Genomic DNA, 16,275 nt, shown 5'->3' with positions numbered 1-16,275 from the left:
TATATAGCTGTGCACTTTGGCTGACTAAACAAACAAAACAAATGAATCAAAGGGATGATGCCTGGAAAGCCTTTTAAGAAACAAAACTGACTCAGTCTCTTCATCTGTAAGCACCTCAGAAATGCCTGAAAGTAAGACAGAAAAACATGTACAAACATCTACAACTCAAACAAAAACAACCCCAAACTCTTGTAGTCTTTTTTCAACAAGCTCCTCCATCCAAGCCTTATCAACCCACCCACCTTCACTAACTCTGAAAGAATGTATTGCTTCCTATTCAACTCACTAAGAAGAGAGACAGTAGCTTCACTTATAAAAACTCCTCCCCCTTGACACCAAGAACTTCAGATGTTCTTCGTGTTTCTCTGTTGCAGTCATCACATTTGGGTTATCCCTGCCAGGGTAGCCCTCAGTCGGCCCGAATATCAGAGGCTTAGTATTTCTGCGTCAGTTACTGTCACTCCAGGGCTGACATCAGGTCGTCAGTGTTGTAAATTAAAGCAGCCAACGCCATTACATCAGTCTTTCTTGCCGAGGAGCCCGAAGCAGAAGCAGTTTGCACGCATGCCGGTCGGCCACTACCTGAGTTTTTTGTTACTGAAATTGAAGTTGAAGTCTTCTAAAGCTAAGTACCCCATTGGGTATCCTTTTTTCTTGATCTAACCGATGTCAGAAAAAGTTAACAATTGTCTCGCCTGTGGAAAGCAAATACCACACCGAGATTTTAATTCCTACTGCGTCACTTGCTTAGGCCCAGACAACGACGCCCCCCGCTGTCGCGTTTGTGCCCTTTTCAACACCAGAACTATACATCATTGGGCACTTATTGTAGTGAGATATTTTCACTCTCAGTCCTCAAGTTCTGATATGGCTTTGTTAAGCCATCCGACAGCAGATATTCTGAAAAAATGTAAAGATAGAGACAGACCGCACAGGTCCAGAACTGCCGATGACACTTCCATTTAGTCGTCAGTTCTCTGGTCCTCAGTGAGGTGCTTTCGCAGCCCCTTATGCCCGCCTCTGTGGATTTGCAGGCCACAATCGAGACCCTTTTGGAGTCCGGTATGCCGTGAGACTCTTCATTGATTAAGGATCCTGCGAATGTCTCTACCTTGGATGGGTCAGGGGCCACTGAGCAGGCACCAGCTTCTGAGGAAGTACTTTGCACTACCGATTCTCGACACAGACCAACGACGACTTTCGTGTCTACCGTTCTTTCGAAAACTGAGTTTCTAAGGCCCAGGGTACGAACCACACCCAAGAAACCGACGAACCAGTCACAGGCACCTGCTTCCGTGCTTCCTTGCCTCAGTCTCAGATGCTTAAAATGGCCTAAGACCTTATAATGCTCATCAGGGGAGGCCAGGCTACCCCTTCCAAAAGAGAGATTTGTCCCCAGTAGTTTTATCTGAACAGGTGTCCGATGACTCTGATGCATCTGATTATGAAGATATGCAACCCTTCTCAGCTTATGAGGATTCTGATGCAGAGGAATCCATCCCTTCAGCCTCTCCACCCGAGGACTTTTCCTTTGGGGAAACCCTACATACCTTAAGGGAATATTTCCAATGGAAATGTCAGGACTACCCTCACTCAAGAAAGAGACTCAGGGAATTCCTAAATCTTCCACAGCACAGACCTCTGGCCATTCCTCCTGTCCTGGATGTTGTGGAATCCAGTTTGACTCCCGACACCCTCCCTCCTGCTCCCAGGAAACCAGACGGCTACCGTAGAGTCCCTGGCTCTCACAAATTTTTATTGAAAAATCCTACTGCTGACCCTGAGGTTATCTCTCAAGGATCTAAAGGAATTAAAGCAGCTTCTGCTAAGAATCCCACCCCCTCAGATACAGATTCCCGAGCATTAGACAGATGCAGTAAAAAAGTACATACCTCCGCTACTCTTGCTATTAGAGCACTAAATTGTCAGTTCCATATGCTGAAATATCAGCAGCTTACCATGGAACTCCTCAAACAAAAAATATATTCTTTCCTGCTTGTGCAGAAAATAGACTTACAAGAGTTAATGCATTCTGCAAGTCAAGTAACTAAGCACACCTTACAGTGTGGTTTTGATGCCCTAGAAGCATATTGCAGGGTAGCAGTCACTGGTTCTGTCCTTAGAAGGCATGCTTGGCTAAAGGAACAGCCCTTGCCAGACCATGTCAAATCCAAATTATTGGATGCACCACTGCACAGAGACAACTTATTTGGCACCAAGGCAGAGGAGGTCTTAAAGAAGATGGAAGAAAAAGCTAAATCTGTGTAGACAGACTTTTTACAGGTCCAGCCACCGAGGTTCAGTAGGCATTGCCCCTCCAAGCTCTGGTGCTTTCCTGCCCCCTCCAGGTCAGCTCAGCCCAGACCCCGGGGAAGCAGGCCCCCCCCAGACAGCAGCCCCAGGGAATGCAGAGATCTAAGCAATGGAGTTCTTCCTCTTCAAAACCAGGGAGTGCTAAGCCACCCCCTCATGGTAAGAACTCACAATGACTTCATGCTTCCACCCCTTCCCTCTGCCCACCTGCTCTTGCCCCTAGGAGGAAAACTGTCCTTCCACGCAAGAAACTGGGCCACCATTACCAACGACCACCAGGTCCTCAACATAGTGTCCCACGGATACAGATTTTATTTCCACACACTACCAACCCCAAAAGGGTTCTCAGATCTTCCCCCAAACCAGTGGGTAGAAGCCAAAAACCAAGTCCTTTCCCTGCTCTCGATGAGGGTAATAGAGCATGTTCCTGCAGAACAGGTAGGCCAAGGTTTCTACTCCTGCAGAACAGGTAGGCCAAGGTTTCTACTCCAGACTCTTCCTGATACCCAGAAAAGAGGGCACCTGGCGCCCCATCCTCAATCTATCCATTCTAAACACTTTCCTGGTGATACCAAAATTCAAAATGCTCACTCTCCAGCAACTTCTACCTATGCTCTCCAAGGATGCTTGGTTAGCCACCCTAGATCTAAGAGAGGCCTACCTCCCTGTTTCAGGGCGGGATTACTGCATTTTCAGTTCCCTGTGCTTCCCTTTGGCTTATCCACTGCTCCCAGAGTTTTCACAAAATGCCTGGCTCCCGCCATTGCTTTTTGCAGACAAAGAAATATTCAAATTTACCCATACTTGGACGACTACTTCAGGCAGACAGGAAAAGCTGCTAAAGCACCAGACCTTTGTAAAGGACCTACTGACCTCCCTGGAGTATAATATCAACAAAAAGAAATCCAAGCTAGTACCCACGCAAACAGTTGTATTCCTGGGAGCAAGCCTGGACACGGCATCCCAGATGGCATTCCTTACACCAGAAAAACAAACCACAACCTACTTCTCTCAACTAGCCACCAGACCCCAGTTATCTTGCAAGGAATATACTGCAAGCTCTGGGGTTTATGGCTTCTTGAATTCTACTCATTCCATATGCCAGACTACATATGAGGAAACTACAATGTTACCTAAAAAGCCTTTCGTGTCAACACTACCAACACCTGGAAACACTTATACCAGTGATACCTTGCTTGAAGGAAAGATTTCCTTTGGTGGGCAGCAGCATGCAACCACAACAAGGGACTACCCTTCTCACAACCCCATGCCGCTCAGACCCTCACCACAGATGCATCAGACTATGCTTGGGGTGCACACCTGGATGGCAGGTGCATTCAGGGCCAATGGAGCCCAAACCAAATACATCTGCGCATCATCAGCCAAAAAGACATGTTACCTGTTCAGCAAGCTCTGACAGCCTTCAGACCCCTACTCTCCCCGGGGCCTCTACCAGACACCACTGTGATGTGGTATATCAACAAGCAGGGAGAGGGACTCACTCATACCCTCTGCGCAGGCTCTCCTTAACCTTTGGCACACAGTCTCAGCCATGCAACTACATCTGCTAGCACAATACCTGACAGGCTCTCTAAACTCTCTGGCAGACAACTCAAGCAGAAATTTTCTGGACCCACACAAGTGGCACCTAGACCAAAGAACCTTCACCCTTATAACTCAGAAATGGGGCACCCCGAAGGTCGACCTCTTTGCTTCCCACTCCAACCATCAGCTCAGCAAATTCTGCACCAGGGAACCTCACAGCAAGGCCTGGAAAGTCGATGCTCTATCCTTCCAGTGGGTCAACCTCTGGGTCTATGCATTCCCCCCTCTACCACTCATTACAAGGGTACTGCTCAAAATAAGGGAGTAAAAACCTAGGACAATCCTGATTGCCCCAGACTGGCCACGCCAGCACTGGTACCCTCTGCTGCGAAGCCTTTCACCACTGCCATCATGGCATCTCCCTCAGATCCCAACACTCCTGACCCAGAGGAATGGAGAATTCATGCATCCCCAATTGCAGACCCTCAGTCTGGCAGCCTGGCATATTCCCTGACCACTGCACAAGCTGCCAATCTAAGCAAACAAGTTCTAGATGTTATACGTGAAGCCAGACACCCTAGCACTAGAAAGTCTTATGCTCTTATGTGACAAGTGGAAAAGGTTTTGCACCTGGATCCAGGCTAAGGGAGCTGGAACTGCACAGCCCTCCCAACCTCTCATCCTGGATTACCTGGCTGACCTACTACACAGGGGTCAATCCTTCTCTTCCATTAAAATGCATGCCTCTGCCATCTCTGCTCATTTCAGCACAGAGCCACCTCTTTTCTCCCACCCTCTCATCAAACAGTTCTTAAAAGGGGCTAACACCTTGAGGCCACCCAGAAGAGCACCTACCCCAGCTTGAGACCTTAACTTTGTTTTGGAAAAACTCACCCTTTCCCCCTTTGAACCAGCAGCATCAGCAGAGTTAAAGTTCCTCTCTTGTAAGACAGCCCTTCCTCTGGCCTTCACTTTAGCTAGGAGAGTGTCCGAGCTGCAAGCACTAGTGGCTATAGAGCCCTTCATCATTTTCTACACTGACAGGGTCTCCCTCAGGACTAACCCATCCTTCATGCCAAAGGTGGTGTCCACTGTGGCTCTCAAACAATCCATTCATTTGCCCACCCTTTTCCCTAACCCACAAAACAAGGGGGGAAAGATTCTGCACTCTCTAGATGTGCACAGACAGCTCAGATTCTACCTAGACAGGGCTAAATCATTTAGGAAGACTGACCAATTGTTAGTCAGCTTTGCTACAGGAGCAGAGGGCAAGGCCATATCCAAACAAACCATTTCCAAATGGATAGCACTCTGTATCCATTTCTGCTACAAGCAGCATGGGAAACCTCTCCCCAAGGGGGTCAGGACACATTCTACCAGAGCAAACTCCACCTCTGCAGCTTTCCTCAGAGGGGGTCCCTGCCAGGGACATCCTGGAGGATGCAACATGGAAATCTCTTTATACCTTCACCAAGCATTGCCACCTGCCTATCTTCTCCAAATTTATTTTATTTATTTATTTTATTTTACATTGGGACAGGCTTTGCCACACCAGTCTTGCAGGCCATCCTAGCCAGCCCCCAGTCTTCTTGACTGCCTCCACCCTTTTCTTTAGCTTTGGGAATCAACCCAAATATGATGACTGCAACAGTGAAACACTTAAGAATGTAGTACAGTTGTGTACACTTACCATAAATGTAGATGTTTGAGTGTATTCACTGTTACAGTCCTGGTTTCCCTCTCTCCACCCCCCCCTTGTCTCTCTCTGTCTCTCTTTTTCTATGTCCTTACAGGGATGTTTTTGTATTTACTTTCTACTGGTGTTGATGTTCCACCATAAACTAGCTCCCTATTGGGGGCTCCTGACAGGGCAAGAAAAACTGATGTAATGGCGTCAGCTGTCTGTTTTTATACCACTGCAACCTGAAGTCAGTCCTAGAGCGACAGCAACAGACACAGAAATACTAAGCCTCTGGTATTCGGGCCGACTAAGGGCTACCCCTGGGAGGATAACCCAAATGTGATGACTGCAACAGTGAATACACTTTAACATCTCCATTTATGGTAAGTGTACACAACTGTAGATGTTCTTCGTGTTTCACTGTTGCAGTCATGACATTTGGGTTATCTGTTTGCAGTAGCCCTCAGTCGGCCTGATTAACAAAGTCTTGGGTCCTGCGTTGGTTGCAGTCTCATCTTCCATGACGTCAGGTAGTCAGGGGTATAAAGCATGCAGCCGATGCCATTTTGTCGGGCTTTCTTGCCGTGCAGTACTCGTAGCAGAAGCAGCTTGCAAGTGCCGATCGGCTGACCCCTGAAATTTTCGTCTTCAACTAAAGCTAAGTACCCCATTGGGGAAACTTTTTCTTGCTCTTAACCGATGTCAGTAAAAGTAAATAATTGCATTTCTTGTGGAAAGCAAATATCTCATAAAGATTTTCATTCGTACTGTATTCCTTGCCTAGGCCTTGACCACGACGTACCTCGCTGTCGGTTTTGTGCCCTATTTAAACAAGGAACTATTCGTCGTCTGTATATTTACGTTTCTAAATATTTCGGCACTCTGTTCAATTATCCAGATATGGCTTCGGTAAGCCACCCGACTACCGACATTCTGAAAAAACGCAAAGATAAAGACAGAAACAGGCCGCCTAGGTCCAAAGCTGCCGACTATGCTTCTCCTAAGCTAGTTGCCAGTTCGCCGGTACTCAGTGAGGCGCTTTCGCAGCCCCTGATACCTGCTACTTCAGATTTGCAGGCCTCTACTGAGACCCAGTCGGAGTCCGGTATGCCGCGAGATGCTTCAACTGTAGAACCTGCGGATGTCTACCTTGGATGGGTCCAGAGCCGCTGTGCAGGCACCAGCTTCTGAGGGTGTATTCAGGCCTACTGACTTGCATATTAAACTAAAGCCATCTTCTTCTTCAAGGCCTAAAACTTGGTCTATGCCTAGAAAAACCGACATCTAGACCGCTTGGTCAGGCCTCTATGCCTAAAAAACAAATAAGAAATCAGGGGAGGTCAGCCTTCCCTCTCTCTAAGAGACCTAGGACTGAATTTGGCTATGATTCTTCTGATCTGGATTCTGATTTTTCTGTTTCTTCTGATGACCAGGATTTACCCTTATCTGCCTATGAGGATTCTGATGCAGAGGACTCAATTTCCTCTGCTTCCCCTCCAGAGGATTTATCTTTTGGTGAAACCTTGCATACTCTTAGGGAGCATTTCTGCTGGGAAAGCCAGGACTACTCTGATTATAAAAAGAGGCTTAAGGATTTCTTACTCCTGCCCCAACACAGGCCTTTAGTTACTCCCCCTACTGAACATTGTTCATGATGCCTTTATGGAGTCCAGCTTGGCCCCGACTCCTTACCTCCTGCTCCCAGAAAACCAGATAGATATTACAGGGTTCCTGACTCTCACAAGTTCTTTTTTTTTAAAAAAGTCCTACTGCGGATCCTGAGACCATTTCACAGGGACCCAAGGGCATAAAGGCTACAACTGCCAAAAATACTACCCCCTCTGATAAGAGATTCCAGGGCACTGGATTGATGGGGTAAGAAGGTATACACTTCTGCAGCCTTTGCCATTAGGGCCATAAATTGCCAGCTTCATATGTAAAAGTATCAGCAACACATTATTGGATTGCTTATACAGAAAATTATGTTGATTCCTGACTGTGCTGAAAATAAGGATTTACAGGATTTAATGCATTCTGCTGAACAAGTTGGAAAACTTACTTTGCAATGTGATTTTGATTCGCTTAGAGGCATCTTGCAGGGCTGCTGTTACTGGGTCTGTACTTAGAAGGCATACTTGGCTTAAGGAGCAATCTGTGCCAGATCATGTTAGCTAAATTGTTGGATGCTCTCTTAAACCAAGACTGCCTGTCTGGCAACAAAGCAGTAGTAGTACTTAAAAAGATGGAGGAAAAGGCTAAGTCTATGCACACTGTTAAAGATTTCTTGCAAGTGCAGCCTCCAAGATTTAGTAGGCATTGGCCCTCTAAGAATTGGTCTTTTCATGCCTCTTCCAGGCCTTCTCAGTCCAAACCTAGACCCAGCAGAACACTCTGGCTTCAGTCCCAAGGTATGCACAGGAATAAGCAGTGGGGGGCTCCCACTTCCAAAGCAGGGAATAGTAGCTCCCCCCCCTTATGGTAAACCGTCTCAATGATTTAACTTTAAAACTTCCAAGCCCTTCTCACCTGACCGCTCCTTTAGGGGGAAAGATTGCTCTGCAGGCAAAAAACTAGGAACTCATTACCCAGGACAAATGGGTTTTAAATATAGTTTCCCAGGGATACAGATTCCACTTCCACACTTAACCAACCCCAAACGGTTGACCAGTTATACCCCTAAATCAGTGGGCAGAGGCTCAAAAACAAGTTCTCTCTCTCAAGTATAATGGCTATTCAAACTGTCCTAGAAGAGGAAAGGGGACAAGGTTTCTACTAGAGAGTTTTTCTGGTGCCCAGAAAAGACAACTCCTGGTGTCCTATCCTGTATCTCTATATCCTAAACACTGTTTTGGTGATCCCAAAATTCAAGATGCTAACTCTTCACCAGTTGCTTCTTATGCTAGGCAAGGAAGCCTGGTTGGCAACACTGGATTTTAAAGGAAGCCTACCTGCCCATACCAATCAGGGAATCTTGCAGAAGATACCTACGCTTCAAAGCAGGCTTCATGCACTACCAGTTCTCTGCACTGCCCTTTGGCTTATCTACTGCGCCCAGGGTATTCACAAAGTGCCTTGTTCCAGTCATTGCATTTTGCAGGCAAAGAAATATTCAAATATACCCATACCTAGACGATTGTCTAATTCAGGCAGAAAGCCAGGACATACTATTGAAGCATCTGGCATTTATACAAAAAGTGCTAACTTCTCTGAGATGCACCATAAATGAAAAGAAATCACATCTGGCACCCTGCCAACAAATTGTATTCCTGGGAGCAAGCTTGAACACAGCTTCCCAGATGGCTTCCCTCATGCCAGAGAAACAAGTTCATTTGACAGCTTACTTCAAACTTATGGCAACAAAGACCCTGCTATCTGCAAGATAAATACTGCAAGCCTTGGGGTTCATGGCCTCCTGCATTCTTCTAATTCCATATGCAAGACTGCGTATGAGGAAACTACAATGGTATTTAAAAAGCCTATGGTGTCAACATTCTCAGGATCTAGAATCAACGATTCCTATCATACCTTGTCTACAGATAAGAGTTCCTTTGGTGGGCAGAGGCCTGACAGCACAACAAGGACTGCCATTCACTCTACCCCTTGCCGCCCAAACCCTAACAGACGCATCAGACTATGCATGGGGAGCTCACATGGCAGGGCAGTCCATTCAGGGCAAATGGAACCCAAGTCAAATGCACCTGTATAACAATCAAAAAGAAATGTTAGCTGTACAGTATGCTCTGACAGCCTTCAAGGACCACATTCTTCCAGAACAATTATTGGTGAAGACAGACAACACCACTGTTATGTGGGACATAAGCAGGGGGAACCCACTCATACTCTCTCTGCAGGCTAGCTATGGCTCTGTGGAACACAGGCTTGAGCTACCAAATGTACCTACAGGCTCAATTCCTGCCAGGAAAGCTAAATTTACTGGCAGACGACCTAAGCAGAACTCTTATGGATCCACACGAGTGGAAAGTGCACCTACAGGCTCAGTTCCTGCCAGGAAAGCTAAATACACTGGCAGACGACCTAAGCAGAAATCCCATGGACCCACACGAGTGGAAACTGGAACCAAAGATATTCAACATGTTGAGAAACAAATGGGGGAGCCCAGAGATAGACCTGTTTGCTTCCCCCCAGAACTATCAATTGGACACATTCTGCACAAGGACTCCCCACAAACAAGCTTGGAAAGTGGATGCCCTGTCCTTCACCTGGAAAAAAGTTTATGCTTTTCCTCCTCTGCCTCTCCAAGGTACTACTAAAGATCAAACAGGACAAACCAAGGACAATACTGATTGCACCAGACTGGCCGCACCAGCACTGGTACCCCCTCTTGCACAGTGCGTCACTGCTGGCATCATAGCACCTGCCTCAGACCCCTGCTCTGCTGTCTCAGCAGGAGGGCCAGATTCTGCACCCACAGCTTCAAACCCTGAACTTGGCAGCCTGGCTAATTACCTGGTCTCACCATTCCCGTCCCTCAGTAAGCAAGTGATGGATGTCATTCTGGAGGCAAGGAGGCCTAGTACTAAAAAATCCTTTGCTGAAAAATGGAAAATATTCTGTTCCTGGAGCCAAACTCATGGGGATGGGCACAGCAGTGCCCGATTTACCTCAGATTCTTCAATACTTAACTGAGATGCTTCAAAAGGGCCTTTTGTTTTCCTCCATCAAAATTCATGCCTCAGCCATTTCAGCTCATTACAATACAGAACCACCCTTCTTCTCTCATCCACTGCTTAAGCAGTTCCTCAGAGGGGCCAAAAACTTAAGGCCACCCAGGAGAGCCCCTACTCCAGCCTCGGACCTTAACTTTGTATTGGAAAAGCTCATTCTACCTCCTTTCGACCCAGCTGCAAGTGCAGAGTTGAAATTCCTTTCTTGGAAATCAGCTTTCCTTCTAGCCATCACTTCAGCAAGGAGGGTGTCTGAATTACAGGCCCTCATGGCTGTGGAGCCTTTCATCATCTTTCATGAGGACAGGGTGTCCCTCCGGACCAATCCCTCCTTCATACCCAAGGTGGTATCCAGTGTGGCCCTTAATCAGTCCATTCATTTGCCAACTTTCTTATGTTGTCTATCTCGCCTTCATTCTTGCTGGTTGAGTTCGGAGCCGATCCTCGGCTCCGACTCGGCCATCTACTAAAGCTCGAGAGCTATTTACTGGCTCGAAGGCCTCCCCTTATCCCACAATGCTTGGCACTAGATACCCAGATCTCGTTTGCCGCTTCAGCTGCGAGGTTGCACTTTTACTGGCTCAGGTCGTATTAATCCTTTTTTTTTGTATTACTAGCTAACATTTACCTTCTATTTTTCTTAGGTATAGATGGTCTTTCCCTTGTAGTTAGTTAGACTGTGTATCCCCTAGTTTGTCCCACTAAGGAAACTCGTTTTCTGTTAGAGAGTTTCTACCCTCCCCCCCCTTGTTTCTCTCTATTAGTGGCTAGCCCCACCCTTGTTGTACCTATAGGAGTAGTGTTTAGCCTTGTAGTATTTGTATATTTTTATTAAGGATAGTTGTTAAGTGCGAGTGATAGTTTTTTGTCATTATTATTGTTAGCTTAACTAGTGTGGGTGTGTGAGTGTTTCTGTGTGCCTTGTTTAAGCACTAGTTTAATTTTTCTCTCTTTAGTATCCCCGGGCCAGTATGTCCAAGGATACTAAAGTTTCAGGCTTCAAGAAGTGTGACTCGTGCTGTCAGAAGATGTCTCTGACCAGACGGTCACACTTCTTGTGTTTATTGCTTGGGTTCCCTACACCTGCAGGACTCCTGCTCGGTCTGTCATGCCTTCAGCCCGAGAGTCCTGCAGGAGCATAGGAACAAGCTTATTTTGAGAGGCTTAGGATCCCCGGCGAAGCCTCAGTCGGGGAAATCCTCAAAGCCCGCCAAGCCATCGGCTCCCAGTTCGGAGCAATTGCCGGGTGGAGCATCTGCTTCCTCTTCGGCTCCAGCTGGAGCTGACATCCCTAGACCTCAATCGGCTTAGACTTTAGTGTCGGAACGGTCGTTGGGCCGAAAACGTTCTAGGTCCCCTTCCCTAGAATCGGTTTGTTCGGCTCTGAGGTCACAGTTGCTTTAGTCAGAACGTAGCCATAGGTCCCACTCCTCTCGGTCCTCCAGGTTATCCGATCATGACTTTTGGAGAGGGTGGTCAGTAGACTCCTTAAATCGCAGGCCCTGGCCAAAATGTTAACCAGCCCTTCTCAACAGACTGTGGCTGTCCCAGTGTCTTCAGCAGTTCCTCCTCCGACTCCCCTTTTATGTTCGGAGCCGGAGCTGGTTGGGGCTCGAATCTTTGAAACGTCGGAGTCGATACCACATCTTTCGACTCCTTCGTCTGCTCCGATCTCTTCATTGGATCCTTCCTTGGAGGGATCTTGGCGCCGGGACTTCCTCGTCTGCTCCGAGGGGGCAAATGGCATCGAACCCTTGTCCGACCCCGTTCTCCCACTCGGGGCTTTGGCACAGGTGAACTCGGCCCTGACATCAGCTTCGGAGCTGTCCTCTCTGTGCTGGGAGGGGTTCCTGTCTCTTCGGAGCGGGGGCCCTCTGCTCTGCCTGATGGGGGCACCTTCAAGGTCATGAGGAGCGTGCTGACTCCTGAGTCAGCTCCTCCCCCATGATGCCTGCATCAGTCTCTGTCCACCCTCCTGACCCCAAGCGTGGAGAACAGACACTCCAGGTCGCCCCATTGGGTGTATCTTCCTCTTCCGAGGCCTCCCCTGATCATTCATTGGAGCCCCCTCGGAAGAGAAAATGTAAGAGGAAACATGTCGACTCCCCCGAGTCAGTCACGTCTGATACCGACTTGGAGGATTCGGAAGGGGCCCCAAGATCCCCCTCTGAGGATGTCTCTTTTTCAGACATCCTAGAGATCCTTAAGCAGAGGGGGAACTGGACTGCCCTTAACCCTTCCGAGGACGAGTCGGTATACCTGGACGTGTTTGGTTCTTGCCCTTCCACCTTCTGGGTGTCTCCACCCTTCGACCCGCTCATGGAAGTAGTGACTTGAAGGGCATGGTCAGCCCCAGACACAGTGGAACCAACTCCCCGCAGGCCAACTAAGTTCATTACAGCCCCACCCAACAAACAATTTTTGACAAAAGGTGTCCCCGTTGATGCCATGGTGGTGGCAGCAGCCCCTAAGAAAGAGTTGGCTAACCCTTTGGTGCCTGTCCTTCCACCTAATAAAGAGTCTAGGACAATGGACAGGTACAGGAAGCGGATGTTTTCCTCAGCAACCTTTTCCATGCGGTTGCTGAATTATCTGTGCCATTTCACCCACCTTCAAAGGGATCTTCTCAAGGAACTGGGTGATACCCTTCAGGATCCATCAGCTGGGGGGGCTCAGGATAAGATTAACTCCCAGCTGGCGACCCTTAACTCTATCATCAACTCCTCCATGCGGCTCATTTCTTATGCAGCCGATGGGGTAAGTAGGGCCGCAGGTACAGGCGTGGCTTTGAGAAGACATGCCTGGATGCGGTTATGTAACTTTGCTGACCCATTTAAGGCGTCCTTCACCAGTACCCCCTTCGATGGTTCTGCTCTGTTTGGACCACAGGTGAAGGATACCCTTACCAGGTGTTTGCAGGAAGGCAAGACTCTCTGCCGTGGGAGTCCGTTTTTCTACTCCCTCTAGATCATACCCTAAGGGTCAGAAGAGTGGGAAGATGTGGTTTCGGAAACCCCAGGGAGTCGTGCCTGACGCACGTGGCGAGTTTCCCTCCAGGGGCAGGGGAGGGAACAATAATAGACACCGCCCGAGGGGCAGAGGGGGGTCCGTAAAATCAGGGTAGCAGAGAATCTTTCTCTGACGATCCCTTTCAGCACTCCTGAGGGGCTGCCCGACTGTCCGCCTTCAGAGGCAGTCGGGGGAGATTGTCACTGTACCCAGAAGCCTGCCAACTCCTCACACAAGACAAATGGGTACGGTCCATCATATCCAAGGGTTACAAAATTCCCTTTGTCCACACCCCTGTACAAACAACCAAGTCCCTTCCAGATGTTCCACCTGGTCTAAGGGAACAAGCAGTGCCAGAAATTTCAAAACTGCTAGAAAAAAGGACCATCCAGCCAGTCCCAGCAGACCAGCAAGGATCCGGAATTTACTCCAAGTTCTTTTTGACACCAAAAAAGACAGGGGACTGGAGACCCCATTTTGGATTTCAGCAGGTTAAACAAATCTGTTCAAAGAACGAAGTTCCAGATGGTCATGCTTCAGTCCATTCTACCCTTTTTGGGTCAGGACAATTGAATGTGCTCCATAGACCTTCAGGATGCGTACTACCATATCAAAATGGACAGGCGCTCCAGAAGGTTTCTCCGCTTCCGGCTGGGAGCCAGTCACTATCAATTCAGAGCCCTGCCCTTTGGTCTTACCACAGTCCCCAGGGTGTTCACCAAATGCATGGCAGTGGTTATGGCTCACCTGAGACAGCGAGGATTCCAGGTGTTTCCATATCTAGATGACTGGCTCCTTACTGCTTCCACCAGGCATCGGCTACTGTGAGCCAGGGATTATACCATCCAAACTTGCTCCGAGCTAGGTATCTCAATAAATTTTGAAAAGTCTGCATTGTCGCCTTGTCAGTCTATAACCTTTATAGGCACAAGATTAAATACAAAAGAACTGTCTGCAAAACTTCCTCTAGACAGAGTGTCAGACATTCGTAGACATGTGCAGGTCTTACTACAGTGCAAGAGGATTCAGGCCAGATTTGTACTAAAAACTTTGGGTCTCATGGCAGCAGCAATCATACTAGTTCCCCTGGCTCGTTTTCACATGTGGATTCTTCAGTGGATGTTCTTTACCCAATGGTCTTTTCAACAACTTCTGATGTCTCACAACATAATAATCACTCAATCATGCAAAGACCACCTGGCTTGGTGGATGGCCTCCCCTCTAGTACTACAGGGCAAGACAGTTTGTTCTTCCTCCTCCTGTTGCCACAGTGACCATGGATGCCTCCCTGATCAGTTGGGGGGGGGGCATTTTCAGGGCAGGACTGTCCAGGGCACTTGGCAACCTCGAGTACCACCTGCACATAAATGTCTTGGAGATGAGAGCGGTGCTTTTAGCATTGCAAGCTCTTCAGGACTCTCTACCCACCGGGACTATTGCATTTCAAACAGACAATATTTCTGTAGTGTGGCACATCAACAAGCAGGGCGGAACCAAGTCCTATCCCTTATGTCGAGAAGCACTCTGACTCTGGCAGTGGGCGATCTCCTTTCAATGGTTTCGCAACGCACATCCCCGGGAAGTCCAACATCATAGCGGACAGGCTAAGCAGAGCTATTCTCATGCCTCACGAGTGGTGTCTCAGTCAGTCAGTAGCGGACAAAATTTTCAGCAGATGGAGTCAACCTTGCTGAGACCTCTTCGCAACTCCTCTCAACAGCAAGTGCGACGATTCCTTCACTCTCTTCCCACTCCCCAGCCACTCCCCCAGAGAGGCTCTAGTTCACGATTGGCCCCAGGGTCTTCTGTATGCATTTCCACCTTTTCCCCTAATTCCCAAACTAATTCAGAAGGCGACCGCATTGGGATCCAGGATGATCCTCATTGCCCCTTACTGGCCTCTACAAATTTGGTTTCCATTCCTGCATAGTCATCTGCTGGAGCAGCCTTGGAATCTGTACCCAGTGCCAGACCTCTTGGTCCATCAGTCGGCCGGGCTGTACCAATCCCTTCAGTCTCTCAACCTCACAGCTTGGTTGCTCCACTTCCAACGTTAGCCAGGCTTCCACATATTTTTCAGCCGATGCGTGAAATCATCCTTTCTTCGCACAAATCTACCACCAGGAAGACTTATGCTAGTAAGTGGAAACGTTTCTCTTTCTGGGCAGAGGCTAGGAATATAGACCCCTTTGCAGCCCCTGTCCATCGCGTTCTAGTTTTTTTAGCAGAACTTTTTCAAGCTAGTTCTTAGTCTGCCACCATTAGGGTCCAGTTAGCTGCTATCGCAGATTTCAACGCTGGCCTGTCAGAAACCAGCATCACGTCCCACAAACTTTGCAAGGCCTTTCTTAAAGGGGCTGTTTTGCTTAGGCGTCCGGTCAGAGATCCCCCGCCTCCGTGGGATTTAAACTTGATATTAGCTTCTTTGATTCTCCCTTCTTTTGAACCTGCGGCTTCCTGTTCCTTAAAATTACTCTCCTGGAAGACTCTCTTTTTAGTAGCCATCACCTCAGCTAGGAGAGTTTCGGAACTTCAAGCCCTCTGTATTCGTCCTCTGTACCTTGTCTTTCACAAGGATAGAGTTTCACTCAGGACTAATCCTTCTTTTCTGCCCAAGATACCTTCTGAAACAAACCTGAATCAAGCTATTGATCTACCTGTCTTTTTTCCTAACTATTCGAACAAAGCTGAACAAAAGTTACACCAATTGGATGTTCATAGGCAATTATGTTTTTATTTGGATAGCACTAAGCAAACAAGAAACTCTTCCTGTCCTATGCTGAGGGCAAACGGGGCCTGCCAGTTTCTAAAGTAACCTTATCCAGGTGTTTGTCCTCTATTATTACTTTGATTTATCAGCTGAGACATAAAGAACTCCCTACTAAACCTAAAGGTCATTCCACCAGAGCGTTAGCTACTTCGGTAGCTTTTCAAGCTAGACTACCAATGGAATCTATTTGTGCTGCAGCCACATGGGCCACTCCTCATACCTTCATTTCACATTATAAGTTGGATATGGCCTCTAGGAGTAAAGCTGATTTA

At 47.8% G+C, this 16,275-nt stretch overlaps 1 protein-coding gene across 3 annotated transcripts in view; it reads left to right on the top strand.

Moving 5' to 3' along the window:
* Nucleotides 1–16,275, top strand: part of ELOVL7 (ELOVL fatty acid elongase 7) — a 1,867,033-nt gene that overhangs the window by 1,280,887 nt on the left and 569,871 nt on the right. The gene's annotated exons all lie outside the window — the stretch shown is intronic.

Source organism: Protopterus annectens, chromosome 2.part2 (assembly GCF_019279795.1).
Source record: "Protopterus annectens isolate FY-2018-M chromosome 2.part2, PAN1.0, whole genome shotgun sequence".
Taxonomy (NCBI): domain Eukaryota; kingdom Metazoa; phylum Chordata; order Ceratodontiformes; family Protopteridae; genus Protopterus; species Protopterus annectens.
This window is presented reverse-complemented; position numbering and strand designations above follow the sequence as displayed.